Genomic DNA, 15,298 nt, shown 5'->3' with positions numbered 1-15,298 from the left:
TTACGCTTTTTTTGTGCCTTGTATCTTTTCATCGGGTCCCGACGTCCGGGCTTTTGATGTTAACGCGTTCACTTTTTCTCCAGACGGGGTGACCTTTTCGGTGTCAAGACGTACCAAGTCCGACTCCACTGCCATTTTCTATCCATACTTCCGAGAGACTCTGAAGCTCTGTGTGGTTTCTACTCTGTCTCGCTATGTGACAGTTACTGCCCCGCTTCGAGGTTCCCAATCGGGACAACTGTATCTTATGTGCGTCCTCAAAAAACGGTTTCTTCCATTACATTGGCTCGTTGGATCAGATGGTTACTATCGGTGGCCGGTGTGGACTCCTCATTTGGCTCTCATTCGGTAAGGGGCGCGGTGGCATCGGGAGCCCTAGTAGCGGGTGCTTCCCTTTCTGATATCCCACTGTCATGGAGTAACACTTCCGGGTTCGGCACTCAGCGGTGAGGAGCCGGTCCCCGCCCCCCTCTGACACAGCTTTGACGGTATTTAGGGAGGCTGGGCCAGAGAGAGGGTGCTTGGTGATTGATTGTGTGAGCTAACGTGTGAGCTGCCTCTGCGAGACCGCGGGCTCCACAGGCTCAGCTACTGGGAGCTACTTCCACCAGACTTACCTCTCCACAAGCTCAGACACGCCGTTCCACCCTTTGAGCAAATGCAAGGATTGCTGCATGCCATAAAGGATTACTGGAGAACGGATACTTTGCTACTTTACAAGTGGACCATATCTCTGAACTATTGTAGGACTACCCATATTAACCTTAAGTATATATTTCAGCTATTTGTCTGCAATATCATTTATTAATGAACTAATGCTTGCTTACTCAAACCTTCATTGCTACAAGTTACTAATCTCATGAAGGACAACTCCCATAATGCTTATTCACTATGAACTGTTTCTTGCTTTGCAATTACATTCAGTGCTTCAAGTTACTAATCTCATGAAGGACAACTCCCATCATGCTTATTCACTATGAACTGTTTCTTGCTTTGCAATTACATTCAGTGCTTCAAGTTACTAATCTCATGAAGGACGACTCCCATCATGCTTATTCACTATGAACTGTTCTTGCTTTGCAAATATTCTTAGCTACTTGATTATTGTTCCTATTGAAGATTATTCTCATGAACTAATGTTACTTAATGCATCTCTGAAGAAATACTTAATAATGAACTTTGTGTTGTTGATTACTTGCACTTCTTCCTATTGGATTATTGCCTAAATGCAACTCATTTAAGTTTAACACTTATTAAAACTTCGGTTGAATCAAGTTACCAGTGATTCTCTCTTTTCTTAAAGCTACAGTATTGATACTTAAGGATTCTCCATTTCTTCACTATTGTAATTAGGGAGATTACAAGCTGCAGTTGAGTTCCAATCCAAATCACCCCTAGTAGCGTAACACCCACATTCAGCAGACTGGTCTCGAGAAGATACCTTTCAACAGTTTTATTTCAGACCGGTGGAACATGCATCGTTTGCTTTGCTGGCTGAGCGTTGAAACAGCAAATATGAAGCCTCCTGTCATGTTATAAAATTGTAGATTATGCTAGCTTTAGTGTACCTATAATCTTAATTTTATTAATGACAGGAGGCGAATATTTCCCACCCTTTTTTTTCCCCGACCCTTTTTTGTAGACGTTTATTGTGTGTTGAATATCATTAGTGGAGGTATGTTTCTACTCAGATGTACCTTATTGTTATTAGATCATCTCTCTGTTTTACTATTATCTAAGGCGGGGATCTGTAGTTTTGGTGGTGTTAACATAATTTTGCACTGGGTGATAAGTACATTTACTTGGCTAATCATATTTTTCGATTCTGTTTATTTCGTTTCAGTGTAAACTTTCCAGGATGAGATCTCGTTAAAAGTTCCAATTCGGTTGAAGACTTCTGTGAGAGTCGTTATTTTGCCATATGTCGGACTGTTATTGTTATCTTATGTTTTTATGTCTGTGTTGTTATCGCAGCTTGAAAGAGGAAATAGAATGTGGAGAAGGGAGTTATATGGTCTCCTTGCTGTTTTCTGATTGGTTGTTTACTCTCTGTGTGTTTTGCTGCTGTGGAGTTCTAGTAAAGAGAGACTTAAGCAAATATTCGCCTCCTGTCATTAATAAAATTAAGATTATAGGTACACTAAAGCTAGCATAATCTACAATTTCTTACACTCCGCTCCTGTCATTATTAAAATTAAGATTATTAGTACACTAAAGCTAGCATAATCTTTTATTTTACAAGATGACAGGAGGCTTCATATTTTGCAATCTTAACGCTGCTAAATCAAGGCAGCATTCGAATACAGGCAAAAATAAAACATCAGAAAAGTAGACTCTCGTGACCAATCCACAGCATGTAAGATATCCAAAAAAGAAGCATCAGTGGAGAAAGCTGATGACGCAGCTGTGCCCCTGATGGAATGAGCCAGAATCAGTAGTCAAGAGCGGCCAGAGATAGAAGCCAACAAATTCATCTGGCCAAGGTAGTAACCGAAACCGAGCCATGAGGCTGGACATAGGAGATAAGCAATTGGTGAGAGGATGAGGACATGAGTGCCGCCGTAGTCTCCACCTAGCGACTTAAAGTAGAAGCAATGCAGAGGTGAGGATCTGACCTGAAGGGTTAGAAAATGTACATTGAATTAGACTTAGTACGACATGAGATCCGGAATGTGACTCCTGGAGAGAAGGAAAAAGCGTCCGAGACCAAACAGAGAAGGAAGGTAAAATCTAGGGCCCCCTCCTTGCACGCCTCCTGTATAATAACTCGAATGGAGAGAACCCAATGGACTCCTGTGGCACCGCCCGTTATGCAAACAGGAGGTGTGCCAGTTGTCGCTTCCAGTCCTTGTGAGTGGCTACAAAAGCCCAAAGCTCCAGGGCTCTGTTGAACCTCTCACAACTCTGTTTGTCTGGGGGTGATATGGGGAGCTTTGCAGGGGTTTAATCCCACAAAACCTCCATAGTTGATGGATGAACTGGGTCCCTTGATCAGACACGATCTCCTGGGGGAATCCTACTGTGGCAAATATTCTGAGCAGGACATCCGCAATGGTTGCTGCCTGGATATTGGACAGGGTGACAGCTTCCAGGTAGCGGGTGGCATAGTCTACAACCGTCAAAATATACTTCTTCTCGGTCATACTGGGGAGACCACCTCTGTAGAAAAGCATCCACTGCCATGCAGTCCGGGTCCGGTACCCAGCTAAAGTAGTTTGGTAATTGATGGTTGTGACAAACTCTCTTTCCCTTGCCCTGTTAATTTTTTCCTACATTCGGTAGTTGGATCTACCGAACACCAACTAATTAAACTTCAAAGTAACCATAAGATTTAGTGCTCTCCCTGTGCGTTGATCTTGTCTCCTGAAATCAGGCAACGGGACTTGGTCGTCGAGTATCTGGAACTATAAGTCGGATACACGAGGGGACGTGGCCTGGACGTCGACCTTCATGGCTGCTTGATCTTAATGTTCCGCTGACCCATACTCAATATAGCACTTATCTGAAGCATCGAGACCCGATATCGAATTTGTACCACCCCAGTATGTCAGCTGCAGGCTCGGGAGCAAAGCAGCCACGCAAAAATAAAGGTGACAGGAGCTGTTCCAGCACCTCCGTGATAGATCTCTTCACAGAGACCCGTACGGTTTTGGCCTCGCAAGATGGCGGCCACACCAGTTCGCATGGCTCCCTATCTTGACGCATCCATAAGGGAAGGCGAGGCACCCGCTGGTCACTTAGGCGACACCACGCAAATCCTCCACAAACTATCGGAGGTAAGGAGCTATCTCGCAGGGGAGATCACCCATAACTTTAAGAAAGTCCGGGCTGAAATCCAAGCCTTAGGGGCCCGCACCTCAGACCTCGAGCAACGAGTGGAGACGACCGCAAAGGCCCAAAACTCCCTAGTTACCCACTCTGAAACAACACCCACACATACTGGGTGTGCACATAGGCCGACAACAGTTCAAAATGTCCACTTACGCTGATGATGTCCTGATTACGCTATCTGACCCAGTCCAATCCTTTGAGCACCTGACCAAACCAGCTCTGTATCTGGCTACAAAGTCAACATGGCAAAATCCACGGCTATGACCTTTCACCTCTCGGACACGGCACTGATTTGCAATAAATACAAGCTAAGCATCACTGCAGATGCACTCCCTTACCTGGGCAGTAAACTTACAACAGATCACGCCCAACTATACAGACACAACTACTCACCCTTGCTTCCCACCCTGATACGGGACTTGGAGCAATGGACGGTGAATGTACCCTAGGGACTTTAAAGTGATAGAATACACAGGGCTACAGAGATATGTCCACCTATACATAGATAATGCCATCGTCACATACGAGAAGCTCAAGGAGCACGCCCCTCTCACCACAAGGGCTTATTTTCACTATTTACAAATATGTGACTTTGCAAATAATAGGGCGGTTGAAGAGGCCGCTAAAAGCTCTTTAACTTTGTTCGAAAAAATGTTCTCCCAGGAAAAACAACCCAAGGGTCTTATATCCTTACTTTATACCACATCAGTGTAGAATCTAACGAGTGGGTAAAACTCATATATACCAACCAATGGGAGACCGACCTGGGCGAGGTGCTAGAGCGAGGGGAGTGGCAGGACATATGGGAGGCGTGCGCACACTCCTCCATCTGTGTCACCTTCCAGGAACAATCCTTCAAGACATTATTGTGCTGGTACACCACCCCGGTCAAGCACCTTTACATGAAACTATACATACATATGTGGTGGGAGTGTCCGATCGTCAGGCTCTTCTGGACCAGGGTGGTGGACCTGAGCACTAAAATACTACACAGACACCTGGACATGGACCCACGGGCATGTCTCCTATCTAGGCCCACAGAGGGCTTGTCCCGTCACGAACAGAAACTGCTTAACATGCTCTATTTGGCTGCCCGAAGGGCATTGGCCCAGAACCCCCTCCCCTGTCACTAGTCATCACAAAGATAACCACCTTATGGCCAAGCTGAACTTATGGGTGCAGAACACAACAAAGACCTTTCAAAAGGTGTAGAACCTGTGGGAGCAGTACACTGATGAGACAGGGATTTAAACTGACCGGTCCCTGGGCAATAAGATGGAGAGCGTGGGATGTGGGACCACAAATGGGGCGGTGGGGGAGCCTGGAGGTGAAGGGGCGGGGTGGCGCACCGAATGGAACCCCCATACATCTAATAATTAGTCGCACACTGGTAAATAGACCCATCCAAACCACATCTTACGATGCGTTCATATGTGTCCTATATTTTGCCACTCCGTCTTCCAACCCTATAGACAACCACAGGGGGTGGATGGGTCTCTCCCTTCAGAATGAACTGAAAAACCACCAGAACAGAGCTAAACTCCGGGTGCACAATGTTTGAGGCTTTGGGGCCGCCCGCCGCTCAGCCTCTCGTGCTCTGCTGGGGGCGCCGGTCGGGGTCACGGCTCCACCCCCAAAAAGGGGCCCTGGCCGGTGTGCTCGGCAGGGGGCGGGGGTATCCCTGGGCTCAGAGGGAGGGGGTGGTGCTCCCTGGCCCCAGCCTCAGGGACGGAGGTGGGGAATGTATGATGGCATAACTTATGACACTCCCCAAAAATTGATTACTAAAGCACATGGGGGGTCCTTTCAAGTACCCTGTATTCTCCTGTTTTTTCCTTGTTCTCTCAGTGTTTTTATTCTCATGATAAATTGTTTAAATGTGACAGATGGTACATACACCAATCACCACTGCATTACATGCCTTGTAACCCTTACTGCAACAAACAGTGATTCGTGAAACTAGAATCGGCTTTTGCACAGGCCTCTGTACAGCAGCTATACCACAACGAATGCCGCTGCATGGCTGTTTGCACTCATCCCTAAGTCGGTCAGACAGCCTCTTGAAGGGCAAAAGAAGTGACGGATGCAGGATATGTGCTCACTGAAATGTTTAGATTTATTACTTTATTACATAACTCAAACACACAATGTACCAATTACGACACTCGTTCTCGGTGCTTCCTTTTTCCTTTTATATTGTTTATTTTATTGATTAAGTTAAATACAACACTATAAAACCTTGACGGATTGCGACCATATCAAACACCACTACTGCAACCTACTGCAAGCATTAACGATATATCCTTTGCTTTCTGGAACACAATGATACTGATATAAGAAATGTGATTGGGCTTTTGCACAAGCCACTATTGATGCACCACAACTTCTCTCATTGCAAAAATAAAGAATTAAAAAAAAATAAGTCGGATATACCGAACACCGGTGATTTTATGCGAACGCCTGCTTGTATTCTTGACAAGCCAGGAGAATGCTATTTGGGGAAAAGGTACGCACTAACATGAGGAACAATCGCTACCTATGAGCCAGGGGAACCATTTGGTATTTTGTTTGGTTTGGGACTCCTGAAAGTGACCGACCGCTGCTTCTTTTCTCATGGTCAAAACTTTACCCCGGTGGCGATTCGGCTGTATTTGTGGGATCTAAGCTCTATTTGGACACGTTGGTCACTTAGATGCAGGCTATCCGGGCATATAGGATTAATGGGGGTCCCTATTAGTATTATGTATGTTTTAGCGTGTTTTATAGTTTGTACCTCTATTTTAAGCAAAGTTCGCACAATTATCTCTCAGACACAGAGACGCGTGGGTGTGTTTTATGTGTTTTTGCTGGAGACCCCCTGCTGGGAGTCTCTGTATAAAAGTGGGCCATATGGCCATTATAAAACCATTCCTGTTGTATCTTTCATCCAGTCTCGACTGATGTTTGGGCATGTGAACAAAGAAGTGCTTGGTTTTAACCACGATCTACTGGGATTTTGGGAGAGTAAGAACTAGCGTACTATGCAAACGGGCTATAAGCACTCAAGCCTATAGCATTTCGGGAGTGTGCGAACGAATGTATCCTACAAGATAGGGGTTCGTTACAATGGTTGGTATGAGAGGCAAATAGGTTGATGTAAAATGGGCCCCTTTGGGAGTTCAGGGCCAGGAATACTGGACGAGCCAGTCTCCAGTTGCTGATGTCCTTCCAGTATTTGGCGAACCAATTGGATGTGAGATTGGATTCCCAGTAAAGTGTTCCACCATCAGTGTGATATTGCGTTAGAGGCAGTAAGCGAATATTCTTTTTGTGAGCTCTGTCAAGTGGCACCCTAGCCCCACAGGCTGCCATCTGATTCCAAAACGTAATTCGGACGACTGCTGTATATGATATGACAGTTCCAAGCCTGCATGCAGTCCAGCCACCATTGGAGCTCCTCGTGTATTTCTTCCAACATTGGCACTGATTGGCTGTCGTAGAAAACGGGCTTTTAGACATTGCAACTTTGCATAGCACGATAATGGAGAGGTCCCGGGAAGATTGCCTGATTGGAAGCAGACAGTAATCCAACAAACCGTGCAAGAAGTCTCAGTGGTATGGTGTTGCACCTCATCTCTTTGCGAATAGTCTCCACCTTGGAGGCGGGAAGATGTAGCATGCAAGAGATAGAATCCAGCTTGAATTCCGATGATTTGGACACGTTGAGATAAATTTTAAAGGCAATTTGGCCAGATTGACCACGAAGGCCAGAGATTCCAGAAGGTCTGCTGCGTAAGTGGTGTGATCCTGAATCATGGTTCTGCTGTCGCAGAAAATCAGCAGGTTGTCTAGATAAATTATGTAGCATATTCCCCTCTCTCTGAGGGTGGCTATTACCAGCTTCAGGACCTATGTAAAGCACCACGGGGCTGAGCTGACTCCGAACAGTAGGCACGGAAACTGACATTGTTGTGCCAGGGGAATTGGAGGAATGGACGACTGTCCACATGAATCGTAACTGACAGATAAGCGTCCTTTAGATCCAGATGAGTGAACCAATCCCATTCCCGCTAGAGGTCCCTGAGGAGATGGATGCCTTCCATCTTCAAATGCCTGTAGACCACATGAGCGTTGAGATCCCCAAGGTTGATGACCGGACGGAAGTCTCCTGTCTTTTTCCGAACCAGAAAAATGTTGCTGAGTAAACAACCAGTCCCAGTGGCCGGCTGGATAGCCCCTTTCACCCGTAGTTTGTGAAGTTCGAAGTCGAGCTGAACATTGGCGGCCTCAAAGTGTAGTGGCGAGATGGTCGGGTTTGGTCGGGTTGAACTCAGGGGTAAATGCGACCTTATCAGGCAATGTGGGACGAGGGCATTCCGACCTTATCCGTTTGCTGACCTCTTTGCATGAACTTCGCTAGGTGTTCCGGTGGGGTCCAATCCCCTAAGCGTGGGTGCCGAATGTTCTTGGGATTGAGCATCCTTTCTCCTGAGGTGTCTCAGAACACGCCTTCTGGCGCCCTTAATCCCTGGGGCTCACTCAGGACAGCTTTCTTTCCGAAGGACGAATCCCTAGATTTTGAATCCCACACCCCATTGTCAGAATCTGAGGCGTCCACCTGCCACTCATCAAGGACAAAAAGCATGTGTTAGAAACTGCCATTTGTAACTGGCCCTTTAAATGACAAATTGCCCTGCTTCCCTGGGTTGTGGAGAAGCATATTTGCCAGCCTCCTTCCTCATGACTATGGCCCCTGGGAGATTGTGCCCCTGAAAACTTATGGACTTTTATTGGGTGTGTATGGCCCTTTAAAGGAACACTAAAGTCACCTAACTTACTTTAGCTAAATAAAGCAGTTTTAGTGTATAGATCATTCCCCTGCAATTTCACTGCTCAATTCACTGTCATTTAGGAGTTAAATCACTTTGTTTCTGTTTATGCAGCCCTAGCCACACCTCCCCTGGCTATGATTGACAGAGCCTGCATGAAGAAAAAAATGGTTTCACCATCAAACAGATGTAATTTACCTTAAATAATTGTATCTCAATCTCTAAATTGAACTTTAATCGCAAACAGGAGGCTCTTGCAGGGTCTAGCAAGCTATTAACATAGCAGGGGATAAGAAAATCTTAATTAAACAGAACTTGCAATAAAGAAAGCCTAAATAGGGCTCTCTTTACAGGAAGTGTTTATGGAAGGCTGTGCAAGTCACATGCAGGGAGGTGTGACTAGGGTTCATAAACAAAGGGATTTAACTCCTAAATGGCAAAGGATTGGGCAGTGAGGCTGCAGGGGCATGTTCTATACACCAAAACTGCTTCATTAATCTAAAGTTGTTCAGGTGACTATAGTGTCCCTTTAAGAACCATCTGGGGACATATTGTGACTTTGTTGAACAATGCCCCTTTAAGACGGTGTCCCCAAACCTTTAATACACTGTGTTCCTGTAAATGGGGCTAACTGAACCAGGTACCACACAGGCGGATCACCCAGAAGTGGAAGTGTGCAGGCAATTTACCTCCCAGGCTGTGAGGTTACTGCAGGTTAATTGCCGAGCGCTTGGTGGCCGCTGTTCGTGCAAACGAACACGTGGCGGCGGCCATCTTTGTTCATTCGAACGAGGTCAGGGGTATGTGTAAATCCATGGAACTAAAATCGGCTACACATTTCCGTGAACACCGCTGACCCTTACCTTCTCCTACACTGAACTTTCAGCTGCAGAGACGAAGTCCCGTTCGAAGAGTCATTTTTCTGCATAAAATAGACCGACCGCACAGCCCAAATCTATGGAACTGTTTTGGGCAGGAAAACGTGCTTGCGGTCGGTCATAAAGGACTTCCGTCTAACTTTTTATCCACTGGATGGATTTGTCTTATTTTGTGGTTATGTTTATATTTAAAGTGTGCTGATTCTATTTATTGAGATTGGAGGTATGGTTTTAAAGTTACAGTGTATGTGTAAAAACTGTATTTTTCCTGCCTGTGATAATTATGTTAAGTATTGTGTACCATAATTATATCACAGGCAGAGGGGGAGGATTTTGTGTGTAATTGCTGGGAGTGTTTTCTGTAATGTACGTGTGTGATTGGTTGTTTTGTAACACCCTGTGGGTGGTCCTATCTAAGGGAAACCTGCATAAAAGAAAGCCCTTTGGGTGCCAATAAACAGAATGACAAAATAGAAAAGTCGAGGCACTCCAAGGTACAAATCAGGCAATTTTATTGAACCCACTCCATCGCAACGTTTCGACCTACACGGTCTTTGTCAAGCTACTAAGTGCATGTATACATTCATTTTTATAGGAATACAAGTGATTAACAATATCGCATCAAACAATTAGTTAAAATGACATCCATCTACAACCCCCAGAATGGCCACATTGATAGTAAAGGCTAACAGCTGTGTCACGAGTGTCAATTAACTCAATTGGAAGCTTTCTCAATCAGTACCATCCCTGGGATATGGAGACAGAATTAGAAAAAAATTAAAATGTAAATATCACAGTAATAAACAATAAAATGAATCAAAGCCAGATCGAGTCCAATTTCTCCTCAAGCATTACTATTAATAACTTTAGTATGATAATATTTGATTCTCTGACATATATAATATAGAATATATACGAATGTAAAAAAAGAAACATATATAAAAGTGATAAAGATAAACAATCAGTATATGTGCTCCAAAAGTTATATGTACACACATAAAGAGACGTGTTGTATATATAGAAAGGTCTACAGAATTTGGATAGACAGTGTACATGTTAATAGACAGATTCCAAAGCTGTGAGTAGTTCTAGTTCATAATTATATTTTAAGTGTTGAAGTGTATTATATGAAATATCACAATAAAAAGTAATTTTATGGCAGGACAGGAGGCTTCATATTTGCTTTACCTTCTTTACTGAAACCTCCAGCAGCAAAGAAACAGTTAACAGAACTTTTCAAAACAACCAATCAGAACAAAGCAACAGTAGTATAAAACCCCTAAGTAGGCTCTTCCACTTCCTCTTTCTTTGCTGCTGCCTCCAGGTGAGCACTCACCAACTCAGAGTTGTCTCTGCTCTGGGTTGTTTTTTTTATCCTACATGCTGCTTGCTTATTTGAACAGTCTGTTTAATCAGTCTATTTACTAGGTTTGTTTTAGCAGCTTAATTGCTGCATTTATTTAGGCAGGCTTCTTGCTGAATTTATTTTAACAGTTTATTGCTGTGTTTAGCTAGGCAGTCTCATGCTGTGTTTAGCTAGGCAGTCTCATGCTGTGTTTAGCTAGGCAGTCTCATGCTGTGTTTAGCTAGGCAGTCTCATGCTGTGTTTAGCTAGGCAGTCTCATGCTGTGTTTAGCTAGGCAGTCTCATGCTGTGTTTAGCTAGGCAGTCTCATGCTGTGTTTAGCTAGGCAGTCTCATGCTGTGTTTAGCTAGGCAGTCTCATGCTGTGTTTAGCTAGGCAGTCTCATGCTGTGTTTAGCTAGGCAGTCTCATGCTGTGTTTAGCTAGGCAGTCTCATGCTGTGTTTAGCTAGGCAGTCTCATGCTGTGTTTAGCTAGGCAGTCTCATGCTGTGTGTTTAGCTAGGCAGTCTCATGCTGTGTGTTTAGCTAGGCAGTCTCATGCTGTGTGTTTAGCTAGGCAGTCTCATGCTGTGTTTAGCTAGGCAGTCTCATGCTGTGTTTAGCTAGGCAGTCTCATGCTGTGTGTTTAGCTAGGCAGTCTCATGCTGTGTGTTTAGCTAGGCAGTCTCATGCTGTGTGTTTAGCTAGGCAGTCTCATGCTGTGTTTAGCTAGGCAGTCTCATGCTGTGTTTAGCTAGGCAGTCTCATGCTGTGTTTAGCTAGGCAGTCTCATGCTGTGTGTTTAGCTAGGCAGTCTCATGCTGTGTTTAGCTAGGCAGTCTCATGCTGTGTTTAGCTAGGCAGTCTCATGCTGTGTTTAGCTAGGCAGTCTCATGCTGTGTTTAGCTAGGCAGTCTATTCTGTGTTATTTCCTATACCACTCCATGCTATGTAGCATGCAGTTTTCTCTCTCTGCTGTATGGGGAATGGGTGTCCCTGCTTTAATGCTTTTACTCTGCCTGTACTCTGTTTCCCCTCCCTGGGTCCCCCTGCTGGGCTCTGTAGCCCATACCCTTTCTCCCTTATTCCCCACCTGCTCCCCGCGGCCCCTGGCCGCTTGCTGAGCAACTTTTTCAACCGTGGCAGTGCTGCAGCGGCCATTTTGTTGGAGCCGCGGCGGGCATTTTGTTGGAGCCGCATGGGCTCCATGCATCGCATACAGCCCGGTCTCACCCATCGAGCTGCCCTGCTACCTGCTGGCCATGTGGCCAGCCTTCCCTCTCCCTATACAAGGGGAGATAGCCCAATATTTCAGCTACCCCCCTACTTACTGTGCCTGTCTCACATGCTGCATATGTAACAGATCCTGGATAGCAGGATCTGTCCCAGGCACTCTCACAGCTCACACTGCAGCTTACTATGATGTCTGATGCAATGTGACTAGGTTCTCTATCCTAGCAGTAAACTTGCCACACCTTTTGCTACTAAGGAGAATCTTAGATTTACAGGGGTATTACTGCTCAAATAAATATCTTTGTTTAAAAATCATTGTGTAACAAGACTATGCCACATGTAATATATGCTAATCAAGCCTTTCTCTCAACAAACATTATATGGTCTGTTTTCAGCACCTAGCTCCCCTGCCAAGGTTTTGCTGCCCTTCCTGCAAGGGGCTTAAAATTTTCCACTATACATACACTTCAAATGTATCCTATTATGATTATGCCTGTGTGGTCTGTAGCTGTGCATCAGCTTCTAGCTGTATGGACCCTTCTACCCCTCAGGGGGGCTAACCGACCCCACATACAGTCCTGTCATAACCGTAATGAGAGTGACCCCCCCTCTCGCTGACCGCACTACTGGGTGTACAGACCTCTATGATACCACCCTGAGGGTGACCCCCTCTTACCTACAGCTCTGCTGGATCTGCAATGCCCAGTTATGGTTATATGAGGGTGACCCCCTCCTGCCGTCTGCACTGCTGGACTGGCAATGTCTGGCTACTTTATTATACGGCTAACCACTACGGCACTACTGTACCTACAGTGTCCGATTATGTTCAGACTGAGGGTGACCCCCTCCCCTGCTGGCCTATACTGCATAGAATGCTTGTGCTTGTTGGGTGACCCCCTCTAGCACGCTGGGTGACCCCCAGCTGGCCGCACCAGGTATCACTCAGACAGTGTTACCTCCATGGCAGTTATGCAATCACGTCTGAAGGCCAACCACTACGGCACTACTGTACCTACAGTGTCCGATTATGTTCAGACTGAGGGTGACCCCCTCCTCTGTTGGCCTATACTGCATAATATGCTTGTGCTTGTTGGGCGACCCCCTCTCGCACGCTGGGTGACCCCCAGCCGGCCTCACCAGGTATCACTCCAACAGTGTTACCTCTATGGCGGTTATGCAATCACGTCTGAAGGCCAACCACTACGGCACTACTGTACCTCCAGTGTCCGATTATATTCAGACTGAGGGTGACCCCCTCCTCTGTTGGCCTATACTGCATAGTATGCTTGTGCTTGTTGGGTGACCCCCTCATGCACGCTGGGTGACCCCCAGCTGGCCGCACCAGGTATCACTGAGACAGTGTTACCTCTATGGCAGTTATGCAATCACGTCTGAAGGCCAACCACTACGGCACTACTGTACCTCCAGTGTCCGATTATATTCAGACTGAGGGTGACCCCCTCCTCTGTTGGCCTATACTGCATAGTATGCCTGTGCTTGTTGGGTGACCCCCTCTTGCACGCTGGGTGACCCCCAGCTGGCCGCACCAGGTATCACTCAGACAGTGTTACCTCCATGGCAGTTATGCAATCACGTCTGAAGGCCAACCACTACGGCACTACTGTACCTACAGTGTCCGATTATGTTCAGACTGAGGGTGACCCCCTCCCCTGCTGGCCTATACTGCATAATATGCTTGTGCTTGTTGGGCGACCCCCTCTCGCACGCTGGGTGACCCCCAGCCGGCCTCACCAGGTATCACTCCAACAGTGTTACCTCTATGACAGTTATGCAATCACGACTAAAGGACAAATCTCCCGTGCCCAGAAGGTCACTTGTCCTGTCCTCATGCCACCCCGCTGACCTCACTGCCAGAAACCATCGGTACCCTACAGGGGACACTCCACCGGCCATCCTAGACGCTACACCGAGCACCCCTGGTACGCGTTGGCTAATGGATGGATTCATCTAGAGGATCAGTCTTCATGACGGAGTCCGGAAAGGTCCACGCAGACACCTGATACAGGGTTTGCACTCTATCCGGGACTAACCACTGGATGTCGATGACACGCGGACACAGATGTTTCCTCGGGACAAATGGCGCGTTACAGCTTGGAAAGCGAATAATACTAAATTCCGTTTTGGAATGTACCTATATGACTTATAGGTATCGCCTAGTTGGTTTCTACCCCTGAGAGCCGCAAAACGGGGATCAAGGTTACAGAATCTTGGACCGTTCCAGAAGCAATACGCATGACCAAAAGAGGCGTCCATTCCGAAGTTGCCATGCTGGGCGAAGTGTGCGGCGGAGTGGACTCCCGCCCCATCCTACATGCTCCCAATGCATATGTCGCCTGTGGACACAGAGCTGCTCGGCGTGGATGATTGGTTCTCTCCCTCAACTGGGCATGAGAGAAAACCACTTTGGACTGCAGTCGGATCTCACGTAGAATCGCTATCTATAGCGTCTGGACAAGTATTCGTCATTTGTGACAATGTCTGCGGGACGAGACACTCATGTGGCGGACGGCTTCATCCGACCATGGAGAGACCCCAATGATTGGTTGCCTCACCCTCCGGGGTCTCGACTACTGGCATGATTAAATTCGGTACGAACTGCCATACGCAGCGGTTCTCCAGCTGGCTGCCGGACCCTCAGCAAGGCGAGGGATGCGTTTTCCAAGCTTGGTCTCCTTCGGGGCGTACGCATTCTGTTTACTTCCAGGATACTTCAGGCTTTGCTTCAGACCGAATTCCTGGGAGTGTCGTTTCGCCTGGCCACACCACTTCGGAGGAGTCCTCCGTGCTTTCCCCTTTTGCTGGAGTTTGCCATGAGAAGGCAATCTACAACTACCTGTCTCCAGGTCCTGTGTGGGATCCACAGGGGTAGCCTGCCATGACTGGTGTCTGGAGAGATGTTTGGGTCCCTATGGCTGTCCCCATTGTCTGGCTGAGTGCCCTCTCAGGGTAGGATCGTATGGGGCCATTCACGTCCTATGTCAGCTAGAGGACGACTCATGTGCGTTTTCGCAAGATTCTGGCATTGGTAAGGATCTCGTGGTCTGCAGTCTACCAAGAGGAGTATACCTTACAGGAGCCCTATCTCTTGCTATTCCTCAAGTCTAGTGGTATCGTGTGTTCTGCATTTCCTTGAGGAATGACCTGATGACAAGGACTTGCCTTGGCCAGTTTTTCCGCTTACGG

Source organism: Pelobates fuscus, chromosome 4 (assembly GCF_036172605.1).
Source record: "Pelobates fuscus isolate aPelFus1 chromosome 4, aPelFus1.pri, whole genome shotgun sequence".
NCBI lineage: Eukaryota > Metazoa > Chordata > Amphibia > Anura > Pelobatidae > Pelobates > Pelobates fuscus.
The sequence above is the reverse complement of the archived record's forward strand: the minus strand, read 5'-3'. Positions refer to the sequence as shown.